Genomic DNA, 22,280 nt, shown 5'->3' on the forward strand with positions numbered 1-22,280 from the left:
GCACTTAAAGTTGTGAAAAGATGGATATAGGTATGAGTAAGTGAAGCTACAAGTAAAATATGAAAAAGGGAGTGATACTACAAGACCAGTCATATAGGGACAAGAGAATTATGTGTATAGAGTGGACGATGTCTTTGGCATTGTTGTAAAAAAGGGAGATGTATGAAAGTTACCATACTAGTTATAGATGAGATGTTGTGTTACCATCCAATGAAGAGGAACGATTTTGGAGAGTGTGTGGATGAGAATTATAATAAAACTAAGGATATTAATGAAGATTTGTATCCAATTATAGAGGAATTTGTTAAAGACAAAGTCATTTTTATTTGCATGGTAATTAGAGGTATTTCCATCAATTCCAAAGAGGGAGATTGTGTTAGCATGAATGCTGATGATACTACTTTGGGGGAGTATCCTAAGTATTGGAGAGTATTGACATGTTACATTCATGACTGTGTTTGTCATTGATGTCAACATAGTATGATTTCTATAAAGACTGGCTAAGTAGCAAACAATTATCTTAATGTTATAAAAAATGGTTTAATTGTCTCATGATGTACAATTATGGACATGTTTGGTACAATATCCTAATGATGTGGTCTAGTACACGGAGTCTAACTCAAAGAGGTATGGAAGATGTACTTGATTTTTAGATAATATTTCAAAGAAAAAGTATTGGGAAAGTAGTTCCTAATATTTTTTTCTATCTTACATCTAAGATGCAGTAAGAAGATGTGTAGTCAGGAAGTGATAGAGGATAGGTTTTTGATGACTTCAATGGGTGTGCAAGCCCTAGTATCACACGTGTGAATTTTTGTATGGATTGTGAGCTGACATTGCTATTGTAATTGTAAGTAATTAATTATCTTATTATTATTAATTGGGAAAGCCTCAAGACCAACTCAAGGAATTATTATAAATATATGGTATAAAGGAAATATTTTTTCCTTATTTGTAAGTGTGTGGAAAATCTAATTGAAGTACAAAGTACAAAAAGGAGCAGAGTGCTTATTGAATGTGTGTAAGAAATCAAAGGGATTATTGGATGTAAGTGTAGTGACCTAGTTATAAGACTAGGTGGAGCAAAGGTCTGATTGATAGGAAAAAGGAAGAGGAAGGAAGTATAGTTCATTTCTATTATTCTACAAGGAATAATACACAAATCATTTGGGTAGTGGGTTCATTGGTCTTTTCCTAGAAGTTGTTTGGGTAGTGGGTCTAACTATCTTCCACAACTCCTAACAGGGTTGGAATATCTTAACAAGGACTCATATGTACTAAATGTATTCATAAAATCTTAATAGGGTCCATCCTCTAACAAGGAATATTTATATTAGTACATCATCTTGTGGGTACCATCCTTACTGGGGCTTTCCCTCTGATCAAGGGTTTTCCTAGTTAACATATGTAGTGTTATTATGTATGAGTATCTTGTTGTGGTTTTAGTTTATATTACTCATATGGTTAAGTTTCTTTAAGATTGATAATTGTGATAATAGTTGGATAATTGATTCCCCCCCCCCCTCTCAATTATATCAGTGGATTATATATTCTAATAATTGGTATCATACCATCATGTCTTTAAAGGATAAGCTTAACAACTTTGGGAGATCATGGCAAGAAAAGATAGTCCTAAGTTAGATAAAGAAAATTTCAACACCCAAAAAATGGAGATTCTTAGTGAGTTATCAAATTTATGTAAAGAAAAGACTATTGAGTTTCTAGATCTAAAATCCTTTGTTGTATACAAAATAATAGCACAAGTAAAGATTGATTTAGATCTGAAGAAGACAAGAAGATTAAGGATGATCTACTAATGAAAATAGAGCCAGAATTTATGGAATTTTTTTTTATTGGACATGTAAAGAGTTTAGTCATTATGCATCTAGATGTCTTAAGAGAGTAAGAAAATCTAGAAAGAGTTTAATTTTTTATTAAGATGAAGAATTTAAATCAATTATGGAAAGATTTTTGAATGACTTGATGATAAAGATAATAAGCCCAAATTAGTTAAGGAAGAGGAAGTAGTAGAAGATATAGCTTTGGTAACTATTGTTGATTCGATGGCTAACCAGGAAAATGTTGAAGTTATCATTGAGACTAACAATGATTTGCAAAATGGGAATTAGATTGAAGAACAAAGAACTAAACTTAGAGTAGAAGAAGAGTTGAGTTGATAACTCCTAGAAGAAGTATATCAAACAAGATGAATGAGAAAGGAGAAGTTGTAACAAAAAAGGCTAGAGTTGTGGGCAAAGGATATTCATAGCAAGAAGGAATAGACTATGAGGAGACATATACACCTATAGCTAGAATGGAAGTAGTAAGGATGTTCTTGGCTTATGCAATAAATAAGAAGTTCAAGGTTTAGCAGATGGATGTTAAATTAGCCTTCTTGAATAGAGAACTTGAAGAATATGTATATATTGAGCATCCTAAAGGTTTTCCTTTATCAAAAGACAAAGACATGGTATGCAGACTAAAAAAAGTTCTATATCATCTGAAGCAAGCACCTAGAACCTAGTATGCAAGGTTGGACAATTATTTGGCAAAGCTTGGATTTGCTAAAGGTACAACATATAGTAACTTGTATTTGAAAGAAGTTGAGAATGGTTTGTTGATAATAGTAATATTTGTTGATGAAATCATTTTAGGAGTTAATGATGAAGCTAGTGATAAGTTTGCTGAAGAGATGAAGAATGAGTGTGAAATGAGCATGATAGGAGAAATGAAATTCTTCCTAGGATTGCAGATTGTACAGAACAATGATGGTATTTTGATTTCACAAGCTAAGTAACTGAATGACTTGTTGAAAAGGTTTGGTTTAGAAAGTTGTAAACCTATTGGTACACCTATGAAAATTGGTCATAAGTTATCTAGTAAATATGAGATACTTGTAGTAGAGTGGAAGAAGTATAGATCCATGATTGGAGGTTTGTAGTATCTAACTCACACTAGACCAGATATAGAAAATTTAGTTGGGATTGTAGCTAGATTTTAAGCTGATCCTAAGGAGTATCATTTTCTAGCAATAAAAAGAATATTCAGATATTTGAAAGGAACATTTGACTTTTGAATTTGGTATGATAGATCAAATGATTTCAATCTATGTGCATAGACTAATGAAAATTAGGCAAGTAGTATGGATGAAGGAAATAGCACTAGTGGTGGAGCATTCTTTCTTGGAGGAAGATTGGTTTCTTGGCTAAAAAGGAAGAAAGATTGCATTTCTTAGAGTATAGCTAAGGAAAAGTATGTTGCAATAGCAAATAACTATGATCAAGTTATGTAGATTAAGTAGATGTTGAAGGATATCAAAATTGAGTTTGAAGAACCTATAATCATTAACTATGATAACACAAGTACAGTGAGTATGTCTAAGAATTGTGTGTTACATTCTAAAACTAAGCATATATCTATTAAGCATCATGTTCTAAGAGAGAAAGCAACAAAAAAGAGATTAGGTTGGAGTATGTGAGTACTAAAGATCAAATTGCACATATCTTTATGAAGCCTTTTCCTAAAGATACATTTGAGTACTTGAGAGGTATGCTTGGCATTATGTCCTTGCCTACTTTTGATTAGATGATGCAAAGAGTGCATCAATCTAGTGGTATAGAGCACTATTGTTATCCTAGAATGAATGTTGATGCTTCCTGTATAGGGGAGTATCTGTAATGAGAAGAGTTATTGAGGACTCTTGGTATATGGCTTTGAATAGTGTTTTTGGACACTTGAGCTGGTTGAAGACTTGGAGTAGCATATTAGTAATTGGTATTTAACAATTGGTATGTTGTAACACTGAGATTGAGGCCTTTAACATTGATGTTAATGGGGGAGAGAATATGCATGAAAATAACTCCTAAGTACGAGGGAGAGAAAATATCCTAAGTATGGGGGAGAGAATATATATGAAGGAGAGATATCTATTTAGAGATATTTAGAAAGATTCATGAAAGGAAGTAGGAGTATGCACCTGTTGTATTCAATTTTTTTTAGTGTGCAGAAAACTAATTCTAGTTAGCAACATCAATAGAATACTATTTGGTATTCTTGGAACTTAGATGGTTTTTCATCTATGTTTCCATCAATATCAAAGGGGGAGATCATTAGCATGAATGTTGATGATACTACATTAGGGGAGTATCCTAAGAATTGGAGAGTATTGACATGTTGCATTCATGACTATGTTTGTCATTGATGGCAATGTAGCATGGTTTTTGTAAAGACTGGCTAAGTAAAAGAAAAAGATCTTAATGATATACACAATGGTTTGATTTTCTAGTGATGCATAGTTATGGATATGTTTGACATAGTCTCCAAATGATGTGGTCAAGAGTGTAGAGTCTAAGTCAAAGACATAGAAAAGATGTACTTGATTTATAGAGAGTAGTTTAGAGATAGAGCATTAGGAAAGTAGTTCCTGATGTCTATTCACTATCTTAAATCTGAGATGTAGTAAGAAGATGTGTAGTCAAGTAGTGATAGAGTACAGTCTATTGGTTTTGTCAGTAAGTGTGTAAGCCCTAGTATTGCACATGTGAAGTTTTATATAGATTGTGAGTCAAAAGTTCTATTATAATTGTAAGTAATTAATTATCTTATATAATTAATTGGGAAATCCTCAAGGCTAACTGAAGGAATTATTATGAAGATATGGTATAAAGGAATAATGTTTTCCTTGTTTTTAAGTGTGTGGAAAATCTAATTGAAGTGCAAAGTATAAAAAGGAGCAGAGTGTTTACTAAATGTGTATAAGAGATCCAAGGGATTGTTGGATGCGAGTGTTGTGATTTAGTTACAAGATCAAAAGTAGAGGTTTGGTTAATAGTATAGAGGAAGAGGAAGGAAGTACATTTCATTTCTATTATTCTACAAGAAATAATACAAAGATCATTTGGACAGTGGGTTAATTGGTCCTTCCCTTGAAGTTTTTTGAGTAGTGGGTCCAACTATCTTCCACAACTCCTAACATGGTTGGCACAACTCCTAACAGGGTTGGAGTCTCCTAACAGGGATTGAAAGTCTCCTAACAGGGACTCATATGTACTGAATGTATTCATAGACTATTAATAGGGTCCATACTCTAACAAGGAATATTTAATTAGTACATCATCTTGTGGGTACCATCCCCACCAGGGTTTTCCCTTTGATCAAGGGTTTTCCTAGTTAACATATATGGTGTTATTATGTATGAGTATCTTGTTGTAGTTTCAATTTATATTACTCATATGGATAAGTTTATTTAAGATTGATAATTTTGATAATAGTTGAATAATTGATTAAGAGGATTTAAAAAGAGAGATAACTAGATGAACTAGTGAAGTTGTTGAGTAAAGAGGAGCAAGTATGTTGGAATTACAATAGGTATTTGATCAGTTAGTCTTTAACAAAATAATATGTTGTTTAGTCATTATATGAAGTAAAGGAGGCAGTTGAGTTAATGTATAGAAGAGAAGACTATAAGTTGATTAAAACATTAAGATTGACTGAGTGAGAGTTTAACTAGGTTAATGAAGTATAAGATTAAGGAACATAAGAGATAGCCAAGAAAGAAGTATCAGTTGAGTGGTAGTTATGGCAAAAAAAGAAGAAGGAAAATATAGTAGTGACTGGTTGTAGTGACTAAGCATAGTTGTGACCAAGCAATCCAATGTAAGTTGAGTGAGACATAATAATAGAGATCAAGCTACCTAGTGATGATTGAGTAGAAAAAACATAATGATGACCAAGTGTCAACATTTTTATAGTTTGTGAATAATCAAGATTTGAGGCCGACATAGTTGAATTTTTTGGATTGGTCAAAGTACATAAATGATAAGGATTGATGACCTAATATGTTTAATTCATGAATTAACTTTTTTAAGTGATCAATGGAAAAGATTCAAGGAGAAGTCTCTAGCAGTTTCAAGGAAAGGAGAAGAAGGGAAAAATGATGGACAAATTCAATGAATCTAATCAAACCCTAAGCTCTACGATGATGTTTAAACAAAAAAAGATCAAATATACCTATTTAAGAAGGCATAAGATATATTTAATAGAGTTGGTTCATTTCTGATTGGAGATTTTGTAGAGAACTTGTGAGGATAGGGTAATAGAGGAAAAGTGAGAATACTAGTGAAGTGTGATTGCTTGAAGGGTTGCTAAGCAGATCAAAGATGGAGAGTATAATGAAGTCTAGTCAATGAACCAATAATTGAGCCAAATGGAGATTTGAATTTGTAAGGTGAGTTGTATCTTGACAAATCAAACATATTCATTACTTTCTAACCATTGTAGTAGTAAGCATCCTTTAATCAAGATTGAAATAATAGTCATTTATAAACAAGGTGACATTATAATGGAATGATCTAAAATCCTCTAACTAGGTGACTTGTAAAAAGGTGATTAAATCCTTTAACAAGGTTAAACTTAATAATATGTTTTGTAACCTATATCAAGGTTGACTCTTAACTAAGCTAACTTTAGAAGAGTGAAAAGAGGTAGCATGTTGCTTGGTAGTTTTTCCCAAATTTGGTTTCCACGTTAAATCCTGGTGTCATATATGTGTAAATGTTGTTTTGTGATGCATGCTATCTACTAATTTTTTTTTTTTTGATAGTCAACATATATTAAATATAGATCTAGTGATGAATGAATAAGTTAAGTTTTTGATAAGTTGCTATATCAGTCGAGTGATTTTATGAGATTAATTAGATTTTTTAAGCTGTTAAAAGTTGAATTGGTACATCTAAACCCATGGATAACGATTCACCCCACTCTTAGTTATTCAATATAATCTAACAAAATTATCTTTCATCCTTGTCTCTCTAACACTTTCTTACAACACCATGTTATTGTCATGAACAATGCTAACACATTTAAAATGAAATTTCCCTTTCTAGATGTTTTTGATCCCTTGGTGATCACATCACTACCTCAAACACTAAAATGAGCTTCGCAAACTTTCATTATTCAATTATATCCCTAGGTTTGACTAGTTTATGATTAAGTTTATATAAATAAAGACTACGAATACCTAAATCCATCTCCTTTCCACTCAAAACATCAATTTGGGATCAAGCCATCACCTGCCAAAACATTTTTAAATTTAAATTCTTAATCAAAACTATTCACAACTTCCCTCAAGTCTTCTATGAGATCCTAATTATCTTAGTTTGTTAATGTCATCCAAATATTTGATATCTTATTTTCCATATCATTACCTCCCTTAAATTGTGAGTGACTTTGAACTCATCGACATCTCCTAGAAATGGTTTAATCCTCCTAATAAATTTGTTCAAATACCAAGTCCTTGATTCTTCTTTCACCATTCCATTAATCACCATCCCATTAACCATTATCGGTGGATCCCCTTCTAGATGCATCCCTCTCACACCAATATTTACATCCATTTTGATTGAAGAAAAATCTACTCAACTCTCTTCTTCATTATTAGTACCCTCAACTAACCTTTTTATAGAAAAAATGAATTCACCTTTCTCATTTCTCACCACACATCTTTCCCTAGATGGACTTGAATTTCCCTTAGAGGCATCACCAAAATTGATTTTTTTTTTTTCCAGGCTAGAGTAGCCTCCCTTCTACCTTACTTATCCACAAAAAAGAAGGATAACCCCTTAGAGGCCTATTAACGGGGCTGAAATTAGTCAAGGGCCAAAAATATTGCAATCTAAGGTCATTTTCTTTGAAATGAATTATGTTTACATTGCTCTACAAAGTTGTATTACAAACTAATTTTCTTTCCAACCTACTTGAAAATCTACCTAAGTCTTATTCCTTGTATTGGAACATGCTTCAGTTTTTTTTATTTCTAGATCTCCAACAAAACCCTTGGAAGGGTCAAGTTCTAGATCACCATAAAAGTGGGTTTTCTCTTGGAATGGGCCAAGAAACTATCCATTCCTTGATTATCTATGGTAGTGGATCTTTCCATACTAGCCTATTCAAAATTAATTTCCAATAGGCTTGTGAATTTTTTTAATTGAGTAGAAGACAATCTAACATCTCCTCAACCTTGTTGTACAAAGACCATTTAAAGGATCCAAAAAACTCGATTGTCTTCAACCTATCACCAATCATAATCCTTCCTTGACCCACTGGCCGAGTAAATGCACCAACCTTTGGTAAGAAGAATTTGTTCCAATAAAAAATAGCTAACTATAATAAAATATTATCCACTTTTCGATCTTCACCATTAAATTTTTATATGGATTGTTTGTCAAAGCTATAAAATTTTGTCTTCAAACTTATTTAAATCAAATCGTTTAATCTTTGTTTAAAACTAGGACCTTCAGATCTTTCCATTTCAAATCATTTTATAGATCACTCAAATTTTTGTTAACAAAATCCTAAACTTTTAATCCCCATCTCTACTCTAAAATTTGAATGATTTTTGGCATGACATTGTCCCATAATAAGGTTTCTTCTCCATACCACAAATTGAACCAAAAATTGGCTCATTCCCCATTACCAATTTTCCAAGTCAAATGACTAGTAATAACCTATCTACAACTTATAATGAAATTCCAAAAAGATGAAACACAAGGTGTTTTTTCCATAGTTAAATTTATTTCTCTCTCCTCACTATCTAGATGTTTTCCTCTCAAGATATACACCCTCCTATGGTTTGTGTTATTGTACATTCTCCATACAAGTTGTGTGCCCATCACTTCATCCAACAACCTCCAATTCCTAACTCCATTCCCTCCAGACTTCCTTGGTTTGGAAATATAATCCCAAGAAAGAAGAGGAATCTTATCCCAATCATGATTTCCATTACAAAAAAAAATTCTCATACACTTCTCAATTATCCTAAGAACTGTGAGGGAATTCTCATGCATGTCATTGAATATATAAGAATAGTCAAAATGACTAACATCAAAATTGAGATCCTACTAGCCAATGTGAGCCACCTAATTTTACAACCTTGGATCTTCCCTGATAAATCATCAATCAAATATTTCCAATGACAAGACTTACATCTATTCCCAACAAGAAAAGGGACACCACTAAATTTACTAAGGATTTTTTTAATCCTAACTCCAAAATTTCTTTCAATTTCCTTTTGAGTAGTACACTTTATGTTAAAAATATAAATAAAAATTTATGAAAATTAATACACTACTCAAAACCTATGTATATTTATATAAAATTCCTTTCATCAATCTGGCCTCATGCATAGAAGCTTCGCCCATTAAGAAAGTATAATTCATAAACTATGTCTACATACATAATATTGTCCCTTGATCCATTTTCACTCCCTTCCATTTCCCCTAAGCTCATTTATGGAATAATTCTCCCTAAAAATTCTTCCATTATAATGAATAGAAATGGGAAAATTAGATCACCTTGCTAAAGTTTGTGAAAAGTAGGAAAGAAACCTTGTAGACTCCAATTGACTAAAACTAAATCTCTATAGTCAACATTCATAACTTTAATCCAATTAAACCATCCCTAAAAAAAATCAATTTTAAAAAAACCTTATACACAAATCCTCTGTCAACTTTGCATACACCTTTTAAACATGTAGTTTAAAGAGCATCTTCATCATTTTCCCCAATTTCATGGAGTGAATAGCTTCATGAACCACTATTATTCCCTCTACAATATACCTATTTGGTGTAAATCCACTTTTCTCTCATGAAATAATTTTATCCAATAACTTTTTAACCTTATTAGTAGTCACTTTAGTAATGATTTTATGCACTATATTGCAAAGAGGGAAGGGTTTAAACTACTCAAAGGATTCTGCATTCTCATTTTTTTGGGATTAATGAAAGAAAATTATTATTGAAATCCTTCAAAATAAAAACATTTAATCTTGATTCTTCTACCACCCTTAATAAATAAATTTTCAAGGTATCAAATAATTTTTGGTAAAAGAAGGTGTGAAAGCCATCTGACTCGAGTGCTTTATCTCCCTCTAAATCAAATACCACATACTTGAGATCCTATATTTGAACCAATTCCATAATAATTTTTTTATATTCCTCAATAATAATGTTAAATTTAACATCTAAAACCTCCTCCTAAATCCTATTCCAAAAAGTGAAATTTCCTCCATAAATTTGAATAAAAGCTAATTGCTTATCTAATGATCAAGTTTAGATCACATGAAATTGAACCATCATTAAGCTTAATGTAAGGAATTATGTTGATTGATCCATGTTATTTCAATGATTTGTGGGAAAATTTTGTGTTACCATCACTCTCTTTAAGCCAACCCTCCCTATATTTTTGTTTTCTAGTAGACCTCTTCTGTCATAACAATTTCACCATACTAGTATTTAAATCTTTATGCATCAAGAAATCTATCTTAGTCATTCCTTCCTTGATTACTTTGTTGTTCAAGGCTTCCAACTATGCTTTAAGATGTTTTTATTCTAAAACATTTTGTTAATGTGTTCCCTATTCCACCTCTTGAGGTTTTATTTAATATATTACAATCTTTTGAAACTTTTATATCATTTTTGCCTTTGACCTAAAGGGAATTCTTCCACCAATCAATAGCCATTTAACTAAATATAACATCTCAAAACCTTTTGTTCTCCATTTTAAAGGGAACTTAATTATTTTTGCATCCTTTTGCAAGCTCAAAGCAACAGGAAAGTGGTCCGACCCACAATAGGTAGGATTTCAACATCAAAATCCATTGGCAAAGTCCTCCAGTTTCCTACCAAAAGAGATTTTTCTAATCATTAAAATATATTGGAGAATCCCAAAATCCTATTTATCTAAGTGTGAACTCCATTTTTTTTCTTTACTTCCCACATCCCATTGTGTATCAAAAAAATTTGAAAATGTGTTTGAGACCTACTCAATATTGCTTTACCTCATTTTTTTGACTTTTCCAATGTTGCAATAAAATCACCAAAAACAATAGAAGATCCAAGATCCAAACCATTAAAAACCTTTGATACTCTATTGAAAATAACTCTCTTTTGATCAAATTTGGTGGGTCCATAAACATTACAAATAATAATTGAAATAATTGACTAGAAGAAGTTAAGTCTAACTAGTTGCCAATATATTTCTTGAGAGATCCCCTCAACCTTGACCATCCTTGGATTAAACATAATGCCCAATCCTCTTAAAGCACCAAATGAACTTAAAAAATACCCCAACCATCTCGACCGTACACCTAAATTATTTTCTACCTCATCTACATCTAATTTTCTCTTCTACAAATATGCTACATTAGTTTTCATCTGATTAACTATTTTTTATTGAAGTCAACTCTTGCCAGTGGCATTACATCCCCTAAATTATATGTTATGAGCTTCATTCTAACCCTAGAGAGAACATTTCTATCCAAGATCTCAACTTTATTTGTTCCTTCATGTTACCCATCTCCTCAAGTAAATGCTAAAACTAAATCGTAGGATTTCTTGGCAACATTAAAACCATGCAAGATTTCCCAGTGTGAAGGGACTTTTCCATCCAATTTGTTTTTGAAGTATTTTTATGAAGATAATGTGTGTGGGTGTAAAACAAGGTGTTAGAATTTTTCTCCTTTTCTTTGTGCAAAACACACCTCCTAGGCCTCCTAATTCCAAGTTGGCTTAGTCTATTATGTGTTAGAATTATTTTTTGAATTTCTATTTATGCAAATCCATTGACTTTGGGAATTACCAAGTTTCCCCAAAGAAAAATACTAGACCAATCTTACCTCTTTATGTCTACTCATTCACTTTAACCCAATTAAACATTTTATTCCTATATTCTCAAGTAGAACCACCCCTTCAGTTATTCTTCATTTGAAGGTGCAATAAATATATTGTTGATTAGATTATGGAGATATTTATCTTGTCTTATGGATCATCTAAATCTTCCATAATTTTTTTAATTTCCATTTGTGTAGCCCTTTCTTATTAGTATATGTTGCATAATTATAAAACTTACTTCCCCATAGTCTTATGGTTTCCAATCTTATCTTCAACCAAGAGTCTATTGAGAAGGAGACATTTCTACAACCCTTGACTTCTCACATGATGTAGTTTGTTATTATATTTTGTTAGAAATAGGGAATATTGGGGGGTGAATCAATATTCCAACACTTTTTGCCCAACTTTGGACTTCGACAATTAGCCATAAATATGCATATATAAATAAACTAAATTTAAATAAAGAGAATTCCAAAAACTCATAACGCCATTTTTTTTAAACCAAGGAACCCCTGGCCAAGGATAAACATCAGTGGGGATGATAACCACAAATGATCAACTAACAAACAATACTCTGTAAGGAGTTTTAACTCTATTAGGTGTATATGACATACATTTAGTACATGTGTCATTGTAAGAGGAATTGACCTTGTTAGAAGCCTCAACCTTGTTAGGATTTGTATTACAAAATGAGCTTACTGTCATTTTAATAATATACAATCTATACAAAAAAATACAATTAATATAGATACTATACCAAAACTAAATATACTCATATCTTCAAAATCTAATTAGTTCATGTGTGTTCCTTAGATCTAATCATTCCTATTTAATCTTTGATCTTCTCTAACAATAAAAACATAAGCACTACAACATTATTAAATCTCACATAACAAAACTATTTGATAGCATAATCATGTGTATCTTTGCATAGAAAAACTATCTCCTCATATACCCTTTTCCTTAACTCTATCTAGTCATTCTGGATAACAAAATGGGTTACAAGTTTCCAAATCTTTTTATCACAATCTTCTATGTGAGGATAATTATCTAGTACTTCATCCTTATATTACTAAGTTCTAGAATTGTCAAGACAATTTAACTCTTTAGTCCAATTATCTAATCTTTACCATATAATTTAATTCTATGATAGAAATTTATCTTCATTACTATCCCAAAACTCATACCAACTAACATATTAGCATTATAAAAATTAATCATATCACATGTACTCACTATTCTACCATATTCTAAATTTATATCCTTTCATTTCCTTCTAGTAAAGTACTATGAGCAATGGAGGGTGCTCCTCTTAATACCACAAACAAATAACATAAATAGAGAAATAACAACAATTGGTGAGAACAAAATATGAGCTTTCTATTGTCGATGGAAATGGAAAATTACATATTTTTAGAAATATAATATGAAAATCCACATGGGAAAATTATTTACAATATTCTTCAACATAGAGCCATGAACTACTAGTCTACCAACCATAACTGCATAAACATCATTGAGGGGCTTCCTTATATAGGAAAATTTTCACCACCCAAGAAGGTTCTTGACATTAATAGTAACCTTTGAGGCCAAAAAAATCCAAAAAAAAACTATTTACTGATTTATTACATAATTTCAACCTTAATTATATTTTTTAGGTACCCCAACTTTTAGAGGTCATAACTTTCAAACTGTATGTCCAATTTTCAACTATAAGTACTTTTCAGAGTTGTTGGCTCCTAAACTATAGTGTTTGACAAGTGCAAGTACCAGTCAACCCAGAAACAAACTCATTCTAGAGCATCTAAGGCCTTCAAATCTAGGTTCAAAGGTTTCATATCCAAAAACCCTGATAATTTATGTAATATACATGGTATGACAATTCAACTCCAATGGCAAGCTAATAAGATGAACCTCCATCTATGAAATCAGAACATTCTAAGATCATATGACCCACTTACTAAAAATAGTAAGTTTCCATAAATAGTAGCTCTATATTGAAATAATCCTTATTAAAAATGACAAAACAAAAATATTTATGGGTGATGCAAGATTTCCCTTACACCCAAGATGCTCTTGCATCAGACACCTAGGGTAATTTGAAAATTGACACTGTCAAATCTTAGGTGTTCAAAGGAAAACCAAGCTAGACAACCTTGTCCCTTGCTAGCCATGATGAATATTCTACTAGTATCCCTTTCCACTTGACTAGATACTCTTTGCTCATTATGTTCCTTGTGCTCCTTCCAACACAATTGTCTAAAATTTCCTCAATCTACTCGATAGCTGAAGTAGCTATTCGAATACTCCACTATGCTTCTAAAACTTCATCTCCGTAACCTCCTTTGTAATACTCTATCAAATTATAAATTTTGAATAGTAGTGAAATATTCATTTCAATAGGAAACTCTAATTCATAGACATTTCCAAAATCATGCCTTTTTACTATCTTGCACATTTCAAACTTCTTCATTTTCAGCTTATTATATGTATTCACTGGAAAATGATCATTTCTCAAATGAGTCATGACTTCATCTCCAATATGAGATTCCTTAGACATTATTTTCATATCTTCCTTAGCCTTATATTGTGTATTCATCCTTGTAATTTGCTCCCTCACCTGCTCATGGATATTCTTTAAATGCTCTATAAAATCTTCTACTTCAACACTACTTATCTCTCCCTTATCCAAGTGCCTCAAGTCAAAAGAATTTTTGGAATACTCTCATATACAATCTAGAATGGTGATTTACTAGTAATTCTATGAACAAAATTATTATATGCAATTTCTTCCTATGGTAAAATTAGATCCCATCCCTTTAGCTTATCTCCAACCAAACATCTTAGGAAGTTTCCCAAACTCATATTCATAATTTTTGTCTATTCATCAATCTATGGATGATGTGATGAACTAAACTTTAATTTTTTCTTCAATTTCTTTCACAGTGTATGCTAGAAATACCCAACAAACTTGTTATCTTAATCTAAAATTACACTCTTTGGTAAATCATGTAGTCTCATCACTTCTCTCAAAACAACTCCGCCACATGAACATCATCACTAGTCTTCTTATAAGAAATGAAATTTGCTATCTTTGAAAATCCATCAACCATCACAAATATTTAATCATGCCCTCACCAAGTCCTTGGTAAACCAAGAATAAAATCCATGCAAAAATCCTTCCATGACTTCTCTAGTATAGGTAATGGCTGATATAACCCCATATTCTTCTTCACTCTTTTTTCCATATGACGTACTCTACAACTTTGTACAAACTTCTTGATATCTTTCTATAATTCTGGCTAGTAATAATTATTAGTAACTAAAGAAATTGTTTTATCTCAACCAAAATATCTAGCCAATCCTCCACTATGATTCTCCTTGATGAGAATCTCTCACATAGAACTTCTGGAAATGCACAATTGACTTCCTCTGAAAATAATTCCATCCTAGATTCTAAAATCCAACCACTTTATCTAGTCAAGTGTAATATTTTTTGTACAATCTTTCCAAGATTCACCAAAATTAGGGTCCTCTAGATACAAATTATTGAGTTCCTTGAACCCAACCACTTCAACCTACATCTCTATTAGAAAAAGTTGTCTCCTATAAAGAGCATCTGTAACTCTATAGATTCCCCACTCCTCTATTTCAAAGAAAACGTATAACTATACAAAACTCAACCCATTTCAAATGCCCTTGGTTAAATTTTCCTTGACTATTCAAATATTCCAAAGCTTGATGATTAGTATACAAAATAAAATCCTTAGGAAGAAGATTGTCTCTCCACTTCTTCAATTCCTAAAATATAGCATAAAATTCTTGATCATAAACATAATATTTTATTTTGGAATCATTCAACTTCTCACTAAAATAAGAATCACGTCTACCTTCTTGGCTCAAAACAACTCTTATTGTAGTACCACTAGCACAATCTACTTGAAACACCTTATTAAAAAATGGAAGTCCTAAAATATGTTGTTCTATAACTTTCTATTTCAAAAAAATTGAAACTATTATCTCTTCCTATAAAGCACTTAAATTTTTTCCTATCTCCTCTCATTGTTTCACTCAAGGGTCAAAAATATTGCTAAAACATCTAATAAACTTTTTGTAAAAACTAGCTAGTCCATGAAAATATCTTACTAATTGCACTCCTTGGAGTAGGCCATTCAAGGGTAGCCTTCACTTTGTCAGGGTCCATTTTTAGACCTTCTACTAAAACTACAAATCCTAGGTACACTAACTCCTTTATAAAATTACACTTCTTTAGATTTATCAAAAGAAATTCTTCTATCAACTTCTCAAACACCTTACAAATATGAATTATATGATCCTAAAATTGCTTACTAAAGATCAAAATATCATCTAGGTAAACAATGAAAAACCTACCCATAAATTCCTTCAGCACCTTACTCATGAGCCACATGAAAGTGCTCGGTGCATTGGTTATCCCAAAAGGAATGACTAACCACATATACAATCCTTCCATTGTCTCGAAGGTAGTCTTCCACTCGTCTCCTTCTTTGATGCAAATGTGATATTACCTACTCTTCTGATCTATATTTTTCAAATACACAAATCCACTCAAACAATCCATAATATCATCCATCTATGACAATTAAAACTCGTACTTGATTGTGATCTTGTTGATAGCCCATGAGTCTATGTACATCCTTCATCCTCCATTCTTCTTTGGTGGTATTAATCTTGGTAAAACACATGGACTCAAACTTTCTCAAATCAGCCCCTTCTACAACAACTTAGGTACTTATCTATTTAAATCCTCACTTTCACCTAGTTTCATTCTGTCTGTTGCCTTATTTGGAAAACTAGCTCCTAGAATCAATTCCATCTAGTGACTAATCTTCTACATTTATGGTAATCCATTAGGGATATTATCTGAGACAATATCCAAAAACTCTTCCAAAAAACATGTGACTTCTATAGGTACCTCTTCTACTTCTTTACCATCTTTTAGAATTATGGAAAAATACATATGCTCACATCTCATCCCCTCTAGGAACTTATTTCCATCAATAAAACATACTTTGCAAACGTTACATTTCTCTCCATCTATATCCCTCAATCACTTCAAGTTATGTTTCACTCCATCGTACATCAAAGTAAAGCTATCTTCACACGCATCATGTACAACATACCTATCAAACTACCATGACCTAGCCAACAACATATGATATATATCCATAGGTATGATATCACACAACACCTCATCCTAGTAGCTTCTAATATTGAACTTAATTAAGCATTTCTCATTTACCATGACCTTGTGGTCATCTTGCACCTCGGAAATATGGCATGGATATGGGTATTTCTACCACTTTAGTTTTAATTTTGTGACCATCTTTTCTAACACAAAATTGTATGTAATTCCACTAGCAATGATCACATTACAACACTTATCTTTCAATTTTTACCTTGTGAAAACCAAGCTCTTCATTTGTGATGATTTGATATCTTCATCAACATACACAACTCTAACCTAGCCTTTTGTTCTTCTATTAAGTCCTTCCTTAGTACCAGAACATAAAAATTCTCTATGCCCTTCTTCTCCACTATGAAAAAATTCTCCACAAAAAATCCTCTTCCAAATCCTTTCACTCTACCTTTTCCTCTCTAACCTCTATTGTTCTTATCATGGAATTTTTTCCCTCTAGTTCTAACTACTACTATTGGCCTCATTCTTGTTCTTCTGATCATCATTTTAACCTTGTTGGTTAATAGTTTGCTATCCTATTTGATTTTATAATCTAACTCTTTTAATACCCAATTTTTTGGAGAGACAAAAGGATGTTACCAACAAATGGGTTAGTGTATGTGCTCTATCGTTTCCCTTTGAATTACAAGGTACAACTCCCTTTAGATTTGCAATGAATATATCTTTCTTAGATCAAAAGTTTTGATAGAATAAGCTCTTAACCTAAGAGAAGTAAAGGCTAACTAAATTGTTTGTAGACACAAACAATTTAGGAAAAATGTATTTGGAAAACCTATAACACCCAATGGAATTACTATAGTAGATTATCTTGAGGATTTTTTACTCTTACTCCTATTCTAAATGTAGATTAATTATAAATATGAAAAAGAGGAAATAAAGGAGAGGTGCACATGAGGGAAAATGGAATTGATTTAGCTATTAGTCTTGAATGAAATGGAATCCAACAAGTTACTAATAGATTCATCCACATTTATCCTTCAATTCCCAATGAAACCATGTAACATGACATGCAAAAAGTAAGAGGAGAAGCATAATCACATATGAAAAAGAAAATGGAATTACCTATACTATAAATACCATAGTAAAATGGAATCCACATGGTTATACAAGATCACATATAATTGTCCTTCAACTCTTAATGAAAAACTAATCTATGGGCAACAAACATAAAAAGAAAATTAGGTAAATGGAATCACAAACCCAATTCACCATCAAGTTTTCCAATCGTTGTATTATCAAAAGAGACTACATTTATAGTTTTCTTTCATCTCTTAGTTCTGGCAAAGAAATAGTCACTCATTGGAAATAAAATGAGAATAAAAAATGAAAACATCTAATTTGCATCATAATATGGACATGTGGAATTTTCCCATTGATGATCCTAAATCAATGTCACTTCTGAAAATACATGGCATTTCTTATATTCATGTTGCCTCAGGAATCCTACACAAATCTTCATTTTTACCATGTTCTTCTATTTGGTGCTAGGTCTATATAATTCATATTCCAATGGTCACTGTAGTTTTGAATTCTCATTGAATTAATGATCACGATTAAAAACACAATAAACCTCCTTATTTTTCTTTATGATTTCCTTCATGGGTCCCTCTGTGTACATGTTTCCAATACTTGCTTTCTCACATTGGTTATCCTTTATGCATCTTTGAAAAGCAAGAAAGAAAGCATCATTGATCCTTTAAAATCTAACAGCTAAGTGATATATTCTCTTTCATGTTACATATTTGTTATAGTTTCAAGATTTATCATTTCTTTTAACCGCAAAATAGTAATGGTTCAAACAACTAACCGCATCATAGCTTCACAACTATCATTCATATAATGTCTTCACTTGATGTGATGATGAAATAACTACTTCTAGGTTGACCTTGACTTCAGTTGCAAGCAGAAAATTATTTATCCTAACTCATCTTTAACCCTACAATGATGAGATCAACATGCTTTCACATCTTTGTGAGCTTGATCTTGAGTTAATTGGAACACCATGTGAACATGTGATCTGTAGCTTTTTCTTTCTTCACAACTCTAACTAGAGGTAAGTTCTAACTCCATGCAACCTTGTGATCTTTATCTTTTCACTTCTTTGTAACTTCAACCTTAGGTTATGATTAACCCTTTGTGACCATGCAATCCAAGACTTATTCTACTTCACTACATTAAATACGAGAAATCCTTAATCACTTACAAATGTGTAGCGAGCATTGATCTTTTAGATCTTATGACTAGGAATGGAAGATCTTAACTATTTATTCTTCTTTGTAATGTGGGTCCACTTTCTCCATGTGTCATATTGTCTTCTCTACACACCATCACAACTTATACTTTCATTGGTTGGTGTTTCTAAATAGATTGTTCTTTTCAATCTTACTCTTAAATGCCCAAAACTTGTGAATAATAACTAATTACAATAGTTGGGAAATCACACTAAGCAATTGATTTCCCTCTAAATTTGAAGGTATAGCTCCCTTGAATTTATGGTTTGTGGTGAATTTTTTTATTCCTAATTATAAAATGGGGATTTGTTCTTGACCAAAGAATAGGAAACGAAAACCAAGGCAGACCTAAATACAAACTACCTAAGGCTAGGATTTGGGTCTTAACACTAATCAAATTCATGAACTCATAAATCTTACTAAAAAGCATAACTTGATGATGCAATAATGAATTCTATTTATGGATTAGATATTTAATAGAATGCTTTTAACTCTAACATGCAAGGAACTAACTTAAGAAATAATGCAAAAAAGAATCGTGTTTAACCTCTAATAATACTATTATTATCTTCAATTTGTTGTATTAAACAAGGGAACAAAGCTCTATTTTCTCCCCAACCCAATTCAACTAAAAGAGATATCTTCAACTATGATAAACAACAGAGTAGTAAATAATTGATACAAAACACATTCACTTTGTCTATGCAACATGAAGTATTTCACACCAAAAATTAGCTTACCTTTCATTAATCTTTCAATTGGGTACATATAGGATTTTGAGATGACTATTAAAAAATGGAAATAAATTGATTCATCTCCTCAAAAATGACAAATGGAAAGAAGCCAATTATCGGTTACAATTTCATATAAAAATACAGAAGGGCAGTGTAGGACATAGAAAATGAACTAATGTCTAACATACTATGAGGAAATCAAAAACTCACTAAACATACATTAACACCCTCTAGTCTACCATGAAAGCCAAACTAATAAAGAAAGAAACACAAGGTTAGAAACCCCCTCTTTCATTTGTAGCTCCCAAGTCCTTCTTTCTTCTCCATGTGATGTACTTCGAAAATTGCCTATAGTGTACACAATATTGAAGCAAAAGTATATGATAATGATAGTACTATTGAGAATACTTGAAGATGTGGTTTGAATGTGAGAGAAAGAGTGAAAAAATGAGAAAACTAGGGACCCAAGAACTCAATAATTAGGATAAAAATGAGAGGAAGAATGCTCATTTTATAATCAACACACAAGGTGAGAGCATTGGATTTGTCACCTTGGATATGCAACATGGCAAGAGATTCCTTGGAGAATCCATGATGCATATGACACAAGATGTCAAGTGTAGGATTCTATGATGCTTGGAAGTTAAACAAGGTTAAATGTGGAAGAGAATCTGTAACACCTCAAGCCCACTTAAAACCAAGAATCTATGACAAATGAAGCCAAATATGGACATGCGTAAGAGAATAAGAATCTTGGATTATGAAATATCTTAGCCATGTGTCAATGGAGAATCCACAAGATGTAACACCCATGTGTCATGATTATGTCAATAGTTTATGGAATATTTGAATTAAAAATCCTTTATTCCACAAAATAGAAATTAGTGAAAATGGAATTAATGGTGGAAAATGTGACTTGGGAAATTAAGAATTTCCATGGTTTTCAGATGATGGACCAATTAATTAATAAAATATCAATTAATTGAGAAGGTTAGTTAGGAAGAATAATTAGTGAAATGACATAGGATTAAATTATGGGTTATTTAATCCTATAGAGAAAATTAGTAAATGATTGGCCAAATTGTTTAAATAAATGTGGTGATGATATGGATTGAATAAGATGATGATAGGTAGACCAAATCCATGGTCAAATTGATTGATTGATTATTATGCCAAGGACACATGACATGAATTAAGGATATGTAACACTTAACTGGCATTGTAAATGCTATAGGATCGAGATTGATTGATAGGGTTGATCATTATAATATCAACAGACATAGTCAATATTACTAAAATGGTTGAAAATTCCATTATCTAACACTAAAAGACTTGACAATGTCAGAGATCAGATGATGTGAATGATAGTTTGACCTAGCACTGAGAGCTATGATAGTACTAAGGTTAGATTGATAAGATTTGATAGATTGATAGGTTTTGAAGGCACTGAAAGCCAAAAAAATTCTTAGGATTGGATAGATGATGATTATTTTGGATGTTTGATATTTTTTGGTTGATTATGACTAATTTTGGGTGATTCATATTTGATTTGGGGTGATTTTGAGTTGATATGAAATGATTTTGAAATGATATGAAGTGGTTGCGAGTTGATTTGATATGATTTATGATAATGTTGAAATGGCTCCAAAATGATGTGAAAGAGGATATGAATGATGATAGACACTATTGAGATACAATCAAGTTGGCCAAAAGATCAAAGTTAGTGGAATGAGAAAATAAGATGAATTAGTATGAAAAGTGATGTCAATTCAGGGGCCCGATAGTATTTTCAAGGGTTACCACTCAAGATGGTGACCAAATAAAAATAATAATAGCTCAATTTTTTCACAACAAAGATAAAAATCCAATGCAACTAATGGTTTGAAAATTGGAGTTGAAACACAAAAGTTATGGCCTTCGGAGTGCAACATAGGGGCTTCGGGAGTAGTTCTAGGCATCCTACTACCCCAAGTGCACCCAAAACTCACCCAAGTGTACCTAGTGCACACTTGGTAAGCCCAAGTGTGCTATGACAGTACCAAGTGCACCCATGGTGCACTTGGGAAGCCCAAGTGTGCCCAGAAAGTGCAGACTGTGCCCTAGAAGCCTCTAGGGGCCAAAAATAACCTGATTGGACTCAAAATGATCAAAAACTTTGTGTGCATTCCCCAAGTGATGGAAAGATGTTAGAAAATGAGTGAAATTAGTCAAACATGGTCACATTTGGTCAAACTTGGTTAAAAAAAGGTTAGACTAAGGCTAGAGTAGGTGGAAATCCCTAGAAGGTTGACAGACAGTGTAAGATGATGCAGGAATGTAGGAATGAAAGATGAAGATGATTTAGGGTATCAAGATGCATGATCATGGTGATAAATGAAGATATGAATGAAAGAAGACTAAAGAGATGAGA

The sequence above is a fragment of the Cupressus sempervirens genome, chromosome 6 (genome assembly GCF_028749045.1).
Source record: "Cupressus sempervirens isolate cs-2001-9-10 chromosome 6, ASM2874904v1, whole genome shotgun sequence".
In the NCBI taxonomy this organism is placed as follows: Eukaryota; Viridiplantae; Streptophyta; class Pinopsida; order Cupressales; family Cupressaceae; genus Cupressus; species Cupressus sempervirens.